This window comes from Melanaphis sacchari, unplaced genomic scaffold (genome assembly GCF_002803265.2).
Source record: "Melanaphis sacchari strain LSU unplaced genomic scaffold, SCAv2.0 Contig48_pilon_pilon, whole genome shotgun sequence".
In the NCBI taxonomy this organism is placed as follows: Eukaryota; Metazoa; Arthropoda; class Insecta; order Hemiptera; family Aphididae; genus Melanaphis; species Melanaphis sacchari.
The window spans coordinates 3,794,260-3,806,552 of record NW_020271327.1 but is presented as its reverse complement, the minus strand read 5'-3'; the positions used below and the strand labels follow the sequence as shown (position 1 = coordinate 3,806,552).

The 12,293-nt window shown below is 33.8% G+C and overlaps 1 protein-coding gene across 4 annotated transcripts in view; it reads right to left on the bottom strand.

The window, feature by feature from the left end:
- The window catches only part of LOC112598592 (epidermal growth factor receptor), a 76,119-nt gene that overhangs the window by 25,831 nt on the left and 37,995 nt on the right, over positions 1–12,293 (bottom strand). For 2 of the 4 annotated variants that reach the window (XM_025345119.1, XM_025345118.1), the window contains exon 1: positions 8,862–9,261. The exons of 1 other annotated variant lie outside the window; for it this stretch is intronic. The gene's annotated coding sequence lies outside the window, so the exon portion shown is untranslated. Of the gene's footprint in view, positions 1–8,861; positions 9,262–12,293 lie in introns of those variants that run through there. One more of the 4 variants, XM_025345116.1, reaches the window with a different exon arrangement.

The window sequence follows — 12,293 nt, the reverse complement described above, 5'->3', positions numbered from 1 at the left end:
CTATACGTAGCTGACGATATACGCCCACCGGCAAGTTCCACCTAACCAGAATCGTCAGTTTGTGGCGACCAACAGGTCGGGTGCCGGAGAGGAAGGTTCGGAGACCTTGGACGGTACTAACCTCCGAAAAAAATGCGCCTATGCATGTATCTATTATCGTTATAATTATTCAACGTCCGACATGCGAACGTATCTTATATACCTTTAAATCTATATATATATGTATGTGTGTTAGGTGTACACGCGCGTGATAGGCGTGTTTGTGACGCGTATATACGTACCGACGATCGTGAAAATGTACATATAGATGGCCAGCCATAGGTGGTATTCGTCGAATAAATAATAATTGATTGCTTTCCGATGTGAATCGTCCGCGCAGGATATATTATGGACGATTATTAAAACGGCGGCGGCGATCGAAAGGTCATCGCGCGAGGCATATTATAAAGTATACATATATATATGTATTGCGAGGAGGTATACTTGTGCCGACCGAATTACTACGTGTATGTAGCTGTTGACGAGACGACCCCGTTTTAAAAGGGAAAACGCCGACGAATTAATATAATACCACTATATACGCGACGAGCGCGGCGTGGTAGAAATATTACGCCGCGCGGTGCAAACGGCGTGTCCGATTGTTTCACGTCAGTCATATACGATAATAATAATAATATAGCCATATACACGTCTCTCGTCAAAATCACGGCTCTAAAACATTTTAATTTCTCACGCGTCTTTATATATAATAATGATCTCGAATGCGGCCCGCTAAGACGGCACAATATATATTATTCGAATCGTCGTCGATTATAAACAGCAGTATGCGCCGTACATAATATTATAGTACACGATATTATACATCAAACTCGTGAACTGTTGCGTACGGAACAAAGGACGACGGTAATATTACATATTATTATTATAAATGTATAATGAATGCCATTGGTCGCGTGCATGTTGTACGAATAAGGCTTCAGCTGTACGTATAATTAAAAAGTACTTATTTAAAGCGAGTAAGAAACGTAATAGGCTCTGTGCACGCGCGTATAAAATGATTTTGGTTAGCTCGGTGTGTATTAAGTGATGTATACTTATACTATATAATATATTATATTCTAATATATGTATGTACCGCGCTGTAAAATATGACATGTACAGAGACGCGGTTCGAGTGTTCGCGAGACGATATCTAAATAACGAGTTGGAGAATAAATTAATATTAGGAACGAGACGCGTTAGGTGAGAAAATGAAACGTCGCGTCCGGGCGACTTTGTAGCCACAACACTATATAATATAGCCACCTTCGTCGTCGTCGTTGTTGTTGTTTATTCTCGTATTATTATTTCGCAAATCTCTGTGGGTGAACCTGCATGCCACCGCCACGCTCGCGAGCTACACTTTCACCTAACACGAGTTGGTTGGTTCTAGGAAATGTAAATTCTTTTTTTATTTCTCGTATTTTTTTTTAAGCGAGCGGTGAACATGGGGTTTAAATAATCACAAGAGAGTGATTGGGGTAGACGATGGAATATGGAATCGTTATCGCTTGTTCCAACAACTCTTTTGGGAGAAATAACACGCGGGTTGTATGTTATGCGTGTGATTAATACCTTTAGTAATTCTTACTTCCTTACTTATACCATTGATTTTATAATATACAATTATTAAAAAAGCAATGTTAACATACCATGATAATTACAAACGAATATACATAATTATCAAAACTATTATACCTGTGTATATTTTGTTATTTATATGAATTGGTGTGAAGAACTGAGATATACTCGCAGTAAAACGTGAGCAATATTGTTATATTAAAGTATGACGCATTATAATATATTCTTCGTCATCTCGCCACCAAAAAATATCAAAAGTAATAATGATATAATACATTCAATATCATTTATTAGATTATTATAATATATATTATATAGGTACACACACACAATTATGACTTTTAAAGTTTGTACGTATAGAGATAGGGGAGATAGGGAGAGTGATTGAGAAACAGTGTGGCAGCTCACGACCACCAATGGCAAACGAAGATTTCGACAGGTGTACGTGTTTGTGATTTATCGATTCGGTTTATTGCCAGTTTGGCGTTCACGGTATAAGTTTCCTCTATAATAATGCCTGCAGCTCGTGTATTCTGGTAATCAACAAGTAACGATCTCCCGCTGGGAGACGACTCCACGGATGAGAAAAAATATAAATACCGATATTTTTCATTTTTTCTAAATCATGTTATAAAATATTATGTATTATGGAATCTGCGTTCGTTCCTAAAATTGTCTTTTATGCGAACACGTGAATGCAAAACGCTTCTTAAACGGTGTATTTTACATACATTATTTACACACATCGCTCGAGACATCATTGATGTTTAATATTTGAACAAGCAAATGGCTTTGTTTGTTTGTAGATAATGGTCATACACTTATACTTTAAATTTTTTCTTATTTATTATGGTAATTTTGGTTATTTAAACGGGAATAATCAGTATGGTTCCCGATATTAAGGAAACTCAAAATCGACAATTCATAGTTAAATTACATACATTATATTAATATATATATATTATACACAATATAAAGATAATATTTCTAATATCAAAATGTAGTTATTTCATTGCATTATTCCAATCATTAAGATGTTATGTACTAACTTAATTTTTTTAAATACCACTGAGGTAATCCATGTATTATTAAAATACATTAATTAGGAGCCAAATAGTTAATCAAAGTTTAGGAGTCAATTCAATTGTTTCGAATAAAAAAAAAAAAATTGCAAAAATATTGAATTCCTCGATGTATAATTGCAATTATTATTATTATTATTATAAGTCATTACCGTTGACATTTTATTGTTTTATTTCTGTATTAATGTCTTGTTTATATACATTTTATTAAGGTTGCATAAAGTAATAAAAATAGAAATGTTGCCACAATAATGAGAATAAAATATAAAACGAGATATAAAGCGAAAATAGATTAAAAATATACAACCGAACGTATAATGATTATTTGAAAACTTTCCACTATACGACACGAGTACCTATACTATAACATTATAAACATATACATGTGACTTGTAATAGTAACTTGATTTTTGGGTCAGGAGTAAAAAATAAATTGGATAAAATGGGGTTTTATTTTATTGGGTATTAAGAATTTCTACTGAACAGGACCTACACGATGTTAATATATAATGTCAACACAACATTATCCTTAAAAAGAAGGCTATGGCTTGTAGTTTGTATTTTCACTATTAAGTTATGTATAAGTAGCAGACAATTAAGAATAGCCGTTTTTTTATGTTTTTAAGAGATTTCAGAATTATTAGTCTATTCTGCAGATATCATAATATAATATTTAAAAATTTGATTTTGTGTGTTAATATAAGACATTACATGCAGCATACAATAATTTTGCGGTTAAAATTCTCTAATGGTTATCTATCCCAAAAACTGCAAACTACAGGATGATAGTATAATATATCCGTTACATTAAATTATAGTCGTTTTCATCATCGATTCTGTGATATATAAAATTCAGTCAACCAAATTGATAACTATCTCAGATATTTTGTGCAAGTTATTTTTATCAAAACCAACATATTGATACTACAAATAAAAGTTTATGAGAGTTAAAAAAAATAAATATTTAAGACGTTTAAGACTACCATCATAAAATAGCGTACTTTTTTGGCCTATTAAGCAAAAAAGGCAACGTTTAATCGGTCGGCGTAAACTTCAGAAAGAGAGGGTAAAAAAAATTACATGAAAAATGTTATTTGTCTTCGAGATTTCGATGTAGACAATTGTTTACAGAATATTTGCAGTTGTTCTTTGTGCCGATTCTTCTTGCAGGTCAGTTTTTTGTCTTATAGCCCGTAAACAAAGACCAATTTAAGTAATCCGAGAGAAGGGTATATGGGGAGCATGGGAACCGGAATTTCGACATTCTAGCCGTAAGACGTTTTGACACTTCCAAAGACCTTTCTAAATCGTATTCAAATATTATAATATCATTTATAATATTATATCCCTTAACATCGTATAGGTAGACCATAAATACACGAACGTTAAGAAATAATATTTTTAGAAGAGATAAATGCACAGCGGAGGGAGGAAAAATTATAAGTACTGAGATGAAATCACTGACAAATGCATACCTACATATAAATATAAAAAATATATTTTTTTACGACTCAGGCACGCATAAACCGGTTGAATAACTTGCGTAAGAAGCATACTATCGCATTTTATTGCCTATACCGACGGTTGACTGTACGAGTAATGAGAATTTGTTATGTTGTTAAATAATTCCATTAAAACCTCAAAAACCATTTTAGTTTTAACCTAAAATCATAAAATAGTCGTACATTGGTAAATCAAAATAACTGTGTGAAACGATAATACATATATTTTTTTTTTCAAAACAAAATCTGTCATTTAAAATATGCTGGGAAAAAGTATAAGTTTATTATTTTTAAATAGTACACAAATCTAGGTATGTGATAGTATAAACACTTTAAATAGAAAATATTTTCAATTAAAAATGGAAATATTACCAACTATCAAGATACTGTTGAGATAATAATATATATGGTTAATGAGCATATGTATAATTTTAGTATGATAATATCATTTTTCTCCTGATATTTTGGTAAGGATTTTTTAGCTGATTTATGATTGTGTTATAGGTATATATAGTTACCACAACAAATCGTGTACTCGTATTTTTCAACAAATGTTGATCGTGTGTTGTATTTTTCTGTAAAAATAAAAAAATTCTTCGATGCAGAAAGAATGCAGTCGTGACCGGTGTGCAGCGTGAACGTGTATAAAATGTATACGTACATACTATACCTCGAGGACCGCTGTGAACAATACAGCTGTCATTTATTTTTTTGATTGACTCATGTATGTCTCCCAAAATATGGAAATTATTCGAAAAACAACAAAATAAAAAATACGTGGGTACGTATTATATCTACAATAATATATCAACTATAAGTACATTTATACATTATTATAAATAAAACTTTAGAATTATTGTAATTTCTATAGATGAAAATTATTTTATTAGTATCAATTTTAGCTAGGTATATACAAATATAATAGTATTTAAATGTTAAACTCTTATATGGTATACATAAGCGATTCAGCCTAATACTTACTTCCCTGACCTAGTTAGTATTTGTATTTTATATAGGTGGGTAGTTATTCTCTATCAGCCTACACCGATTTTTTTTCATAATGTAATCAGTATAATCACTGTTCCCCCATCCTAAGACCTATAAACAACTGCTGTTCAAGAATAAATTGTTACAAATGATTGCTTTTTTGCCGGTTTCATAATAGAGTTAACTATAGTTTTGCTTGTATTTTAAAACGCAAATAATTATTGAGAATAAATATATTGTTTTTAGATAGGTATAATCGATAAAATTTAAACAATAGGTCGTTTGATTATTTATTAATATTAGTTTCGACTTATTTTTCTAAACAAATGTATACTTGATAGTTGATGTATACATATATGCAATTTTTTTTAAATTTTATTGCCAAAATAACTCAAAAATATTCGTACTCATTTTCGAAGATCATTATTTAAAATATTTCACGCGTGCAGACACGAACTAGATTAAATGTAACATTAAAGGAAATATATTGTAAGTAACTGCATTTATATCTATTATCTATATGTATATTTTAATGTTATACATAAACACATTTTTATCTTAGCGGTCATATAAAATTAAAATTAATGTTTAGTTTAACGCTAGCTAATAATAAAGTACGCTGTATCTGGGCTGTGTGATCACGAAGTGTTCGTGGGCGGTTACCAAATAATAGCAGATAGTAATTTAATTTTAAGACTGGATTTTTTTCTCTCTCTCGAACCGCACCACACAACAGGTGTAAAAGATGTATCAGTGACCCTCGCATATGACAGCGGTGTGGGTATTTTGGCGCCAGCCGATATAATAGTCCCTCGGGCCCTCTTCTTCATATACGTACCTACTACATATATAATCTCTATTGTGAGTACCGCCGAGGTTCGATTATTAATATGAAGAGACGCGTATACATATACTTGCGAGAAAATGAAAAGGGTCTCCCGATGTATTATAATGATATATAATATAATATAGTATGTATATATATAATATAACATTTAAAGAGCGCATGAAGGCAAATTATATTTATAAATACGGGTGGGTATACGGAAAAAATGTTGGAATTTCGTTTAAAAACCATTTTCATGTGAACTGAGCAGATATGATATTTCGCTAGGTTGTTCATATTTACGAGCGCACGACGTCGTTATACATTATAATCCCAATAAGCTACACTATCTACTGTCCATATCATGGTTTATGGCCCAACCGTGCCCCGTCTCCGTGTACTCGGCTCCCGAACTGATACACGCATAAGATACGGAACAGTGTGCTTATATATTTTTATTTATAATGTAATATATAAATAATAATATATACCTAATATAAATATATTATACCATGTATATAAACATATACATGAACATACATTATGCTATATACGAGAGCATGTGTATAGAAATTCAAGATCGAGAAGACCATTGTATAGGTCAACAATATACACCAAGAAGGGGCTGGTTACACCGGTGGGGAGACGGAGAAGGAGAGAAAAAGCCGAGCCTCGCAAGATAGGACAATGGAACTGGTATATCATGGCTCCTAGTTCCTACCCCCGCACTTGCACATGCACACACTCACACACACACACTTGTCATGTGTTATTGTTATTTATAACAATAATAGTAACGACTGGCATTGTGTTTGTATAGTTTAAAAGTATAGGCCACCGTTCTCTTCCCAAATAAAAAAAAAAAATAATGTATACATATAAAATTAAAAATACACAGGTATATACATCTCAAAGCTTGGGCGGTGTTTACCGCAAGTTCTTCCGGCCGTCGGAAAGTATAATATAATATCTATACTTAGTATACATGTAAGTAAATGTTAGCGACAATCCTTTTTCAAAATATTGTGGTTCTTGGATTTAATTTTACACAATGTAACATGCGCGACTTGAACATGGCGCTCGAACGTTATAATAATGAGCCTATTTATATGCAGAACACATACAATACGATACGTTATATATGGTATATATATATATATATATTATGAAAGTCTTAGCAATAATATAGCATTAATCTGCACGGTTAAAACGGAAATTGAGATGATAATAATAGAACAAATCGACGAGTATTATTATTGTTGTTATTATTATTTCATATTATATACAAGTATGATCTATTATTTTGTTTTATTATCAATGTATTTCTACGCCGTAATGTGTATTTTGAGGTATGAATGATATATTTAGTTACATTTTTATTTCTTATTTATTGATAATAACACGATTCATGAACGAACGAATGAGTTAGTATAGAGAACCGACAAGTAGAAATGTCATTCGAGTGACCTGGAGACTTTAACGATAGTTACAGCTAAGACGTTGATGTACACAATATTACACTACTATTCGAGATAAAATCACGGTGAGAATATGTTTTTTTTTTTTATAAACGCCTACTTTATTCATTTTCTTTGACGATAGAGATACGATAGCGTTAACTCTGAAAGTCGGGAATTCTCCGAATTTGGAGACACGAAGATGATGATGAAAACGACACATCTCGAGTGCAGATGTAATGCAGTTTTTGGTCTATAATTCTATATGAATAATAACATAATATTAGGTCGAAACAAATAGGCCGTGTAACGTGTGTGTATAAATCGTAATGGTGTATGTGTATGTATGTATGTATATATGTATGTATGTGTGTGAGTGTGCTACCTCCACAAAACGCCTACCCACCTTCTAGAAGGAACGACATGTGCGTGTGTGTGCAGCGTGCGCGTGTATCGACATTGTGAAATAGTTACAATACAAAAATGAGAATACACTTAGCTACATAATAAATACGCGCATATGCATATATTCAAGAAAATCCGGAAAGGACAAAAATTATACAGGTGTATTTTGACGTTATTACGACAGTCGCGTACAGAAATTGAACGTATAACATAAGTTCGTAAACATAACTGAAAAATCTGCGTACAGATTCAAATATTATGTTGTATGACCGTCGGCCAAACGTACACGTACCACACACACACACACACACCAAACATACACACGCGCGCATTATATACATATTATGTCAAGATCCACGAGATTGCGAATGTATAGTTGTTTACAGAAAACAATTTATTATGAAGAAACAACAAGCACAATATTATTATGTGCCTATATTTTAGGTTATATTAATATGCGTATTATGGCGCAAGTCCGTAATCGAAATGAAAACCTCCTCGACATATTATTATTATTATTTCAGAGTTATGTATATTTGTTGTTTGTATATGTTGTGATCATGAAGTTTTAAATGTTAATCGCGGCAATAACACTCGAACGAGTATCGCATTACTATCGCACTGTTATTGTACGGTCGCGAACATCTCATAGCAGGACGCTTGAAGTGGTTGCCCGCCGCCGCGGTCTACCTGCATTTGTTTGTTCAGTATACGCCGTATCAAAATCGCGACGTTCTGTAAACACGAATTTAATCGTTCGCCGCAGTAAGTAGCTGTGTATCTACCGTGTATACGACAATGTGTGGCAGACGCAGCACGTCAATACGATAACTGCAGTTGTATAATAAACTCTGGTCGGGATGGCAGGATGAAAAAAAAATCTGTACGCATGCACACTCTCGGGTAATCGTGGTTAATATAAAAGTTGGTCGCGTCTCCTGTCTGTTTTATGTAATAAAATATGAATGTCTGGTAGACTTACCAATATGTTAATATAGTAAACGGAAGCCCTCGGGCGAAGATGTCGACGATATCCTTTTCGCGCACAGACGAAAAACCGCGCGCACAAAAATCGAATGCCGTACACGAGCGGATTAGGCGGCGGTTAGTGAGAAATTAATAAATTAAAACGATATTATTATTATTATACGACGATCGAACGTTCGACGACCGTATTTAAAAATTATTATTGCAAATTATTTGGCCAGCCGTTACGAGTGCGACGACGGGGATTCGGTTGCACCACAAGCAGGACGAACGACGACGCACCGACGGGTCGGGTCGCGGACACGGACTGAAGAGCGCTGTATTGAAAGGAGGCGCGGAGGCTGTGCGGCGGCGGATTGGTCCGGGCACGCGTTGGTGAGTAGGAGTGAGAGACCGCGTCGCCGTCCGACCATATAACATGTATACACTTACAAACATTACCACCAGGTATGTGTCAGGTAAGTGGCGTGCACGCGCGTGTGTGTGTACGCGTCGAATGGCATTGGTGGGTGTATAACGGGTGAACAACAACCGGGTCGAGTGTTTTCGAACTCTACACCGCGTTTCGCGCGCATTTGCGCTATAGTCGTCGCCGTCGCCGCAGCCGTCTCCACCGTTGCCGTTTGGACCCGAGGGTTTCGGAACGGGCGACGAGGGTAAGGGGGGCGCGTGCCCTTAACGAATCTTTTTCGTTCCGCGAGTGGTGCCTACAAACATCGTCATATATCATCGCAGTTTGTACGATGAGAGTGTGTATCATCGTGTATATTGTATGCGGCGACTGAGAGCGTATATGCGCATGTAGCATGACGTTATGTGTACATACTTGACGGCTACGACGACGTCCAAACGTCAATAATACATATACTCTTATACGACGGCTGTTTGTATAAATAATAATAAAATAAAAAAAAAATAATAATAATAATAATAACCGACTGGCGATAAGGTGTTGTGCGTATTTAGTATTTACCGTGGGCAAACGATATCGGTTCTTCGTGTGTATATTTAAATACGGTATTATAAGTGTGGAGGTATATTATCATAATTTTCTAGTTGTGTTATTATTGTTTTTATTTTTCTGATTTATAGCCACACCGCGTAGTCGACGTTGTTTTTGTACCTATGTATAAATTACACTATCGGCGGCGACGGAGAGTCAAAACTCGTACCAGATTGACACATACGGCAATCACGACCAATGAAAATTGAACCCGTGAAAAAAAACGTGTACACGACATTTAAACGTGAACGTCGAAAAAAATTGAAGAAAAAAATCTCACTAATTACTATTTGTATATTAACGTGCACCGTTCAAGACGGGCCGTTTGTATACATATATGTATATGTATATATAAATGTGTTTTTCGGTGTATGTCGTGACTGTGGAATAAACAAATTATAAGGTTCACAGAGACAACGAGAAAACGCCAAAGTGTATAATACACCTATTATGTTGGACGGCGCGAGTCGAAAATTATCGCCTCGTAGTGCTTATAATTATATACATTCCTTTAGTGAAGTAGGAGGACAACGTATATTATATCACGAGTGTATAGCGTGTTACTAATACTTTTATGAGGAACGTTGATTTTTTTATGGTATTTATCTGCGCCCAATGACGATAACGCTGATACACGATATATGGTTATTAAAACGGCTTTAAGTTCGATCGTCAACGGTAAACATATTTTTTTTAAGTAAAAACATATAACGTATACATCGTAATAATAATATCCCATGTAGAATGTGATATGAAAGATACATTATATATATTCCCAAGGAATATATACAAAATAATATTCTGTGATTATAAAAATAATAAATGGCCACAGTTAACAAATTAATTAATTATTTGAAATGCACCAATTCGTATCATATTGTAATATCATGAATAATAAAGAATGGTACTTTTTTAAATAAGCTGACACCATGATGTATATTATTATATTTTATGAAAAAAAAAAAAATGTATTTATATAATATCTAAACAAGAACCAGCAGTTAGTCTGTAAAACTATATAGCTATATATCCTAAGCATCGAGTACGTCTAAAACCAGATTCGAACCCGACTGAACGATATACCTACAGCAGGTATCTAGATATTAGATATATCTATACGCACTCGCATATTCATCATTACAGTCCGCAGGATGCGACGACTGTTCGAATGACGCGTAGTTTAAATTTAAATCTCCAAAACTCATCGTAACGTTTATAACTATACAAAAACATAATACATTATATACATAAATTCAATGTGAAGGTACTAGAAGATCTACGGTTGTCCGTCATTGCGCTCACACGCACATTCCATTCCAACATTCCTATTAGCTATTATATGCTAGTGTATATAATATAATACCTATATACAATATTTTATATGTTATTGGTGTGCCGCGGTAAATTGCGTTGAACGCAGCATATCAATAACTAATAATTGACGCGGCGTGCACATATTATGTGTGTGTGTGTGTGTGTGTGTGTGTATGTATATGTATATGGGTAATTTTTAATTAGATGCTAATCGGATTAAACGAGTTGAGTACAAGTCGATAGTATACTAGGCAATCGTATATAATAAAATATAAACTATATATTTATGCGTGTATATAAATGATAAATTATTAATTATAATATAATATGAACCGAAAATATATATATATATGCGTGTGTGTGTGTGACCTATAACCATATAGAAGGTATAATCTAATATAATGTTGTTATAAAATACATGTATGTTGTGTGTTACAGTCGAAATTTAGATCGTTGTATCCGTCAAATATAATATTATCAAACCGATCAATATTATTTTTCCCATGTGCCCGTCCGACGTTGATTAACATGCGAAATTTTCGAGCCGCCTACAAAACACGCTCGCCGTTTTTCATCTGATGCTGCCCCGGTGCGCATGCTTTTGATCGGTGCACGAAAAAAAAAAATTAAACTAACAAAGAGAGAGAAACAAGGAGAGAGTAATGGAGATAGAGGAGAGGAGAGCGTCGTATATGTATGAGTACAACTATAACGAAACACATTTTAATGTATATAGACACTCGGAATATTGGAGACTACATTATAGTTAGGTACGTCAAAGGGGCCGTCCATAGCGCGCACATATCGCATATTATAACATTGCCGAAAAAACTAAATACGTAATTAAAATGAATTGTTTACCTGGTAATTTCGAAGACCATCATTACAGTCCGGGGGCAAAGCATGTTTGGACCGGTTGCAGAACAAATGATATATTAAAAAATTACAACTCGTTTTGACCAATTATTTGTATGGGGAAATTATCGTTTTTTTTTTTTTATAAAATTGTTAATTCATAATAATGAATATTATTTGTTGATTATTCTTTTTTACATATGTAATTCTTAATATTAAATAGTATTATAACCTAACATTCAAGTGCAATACAAC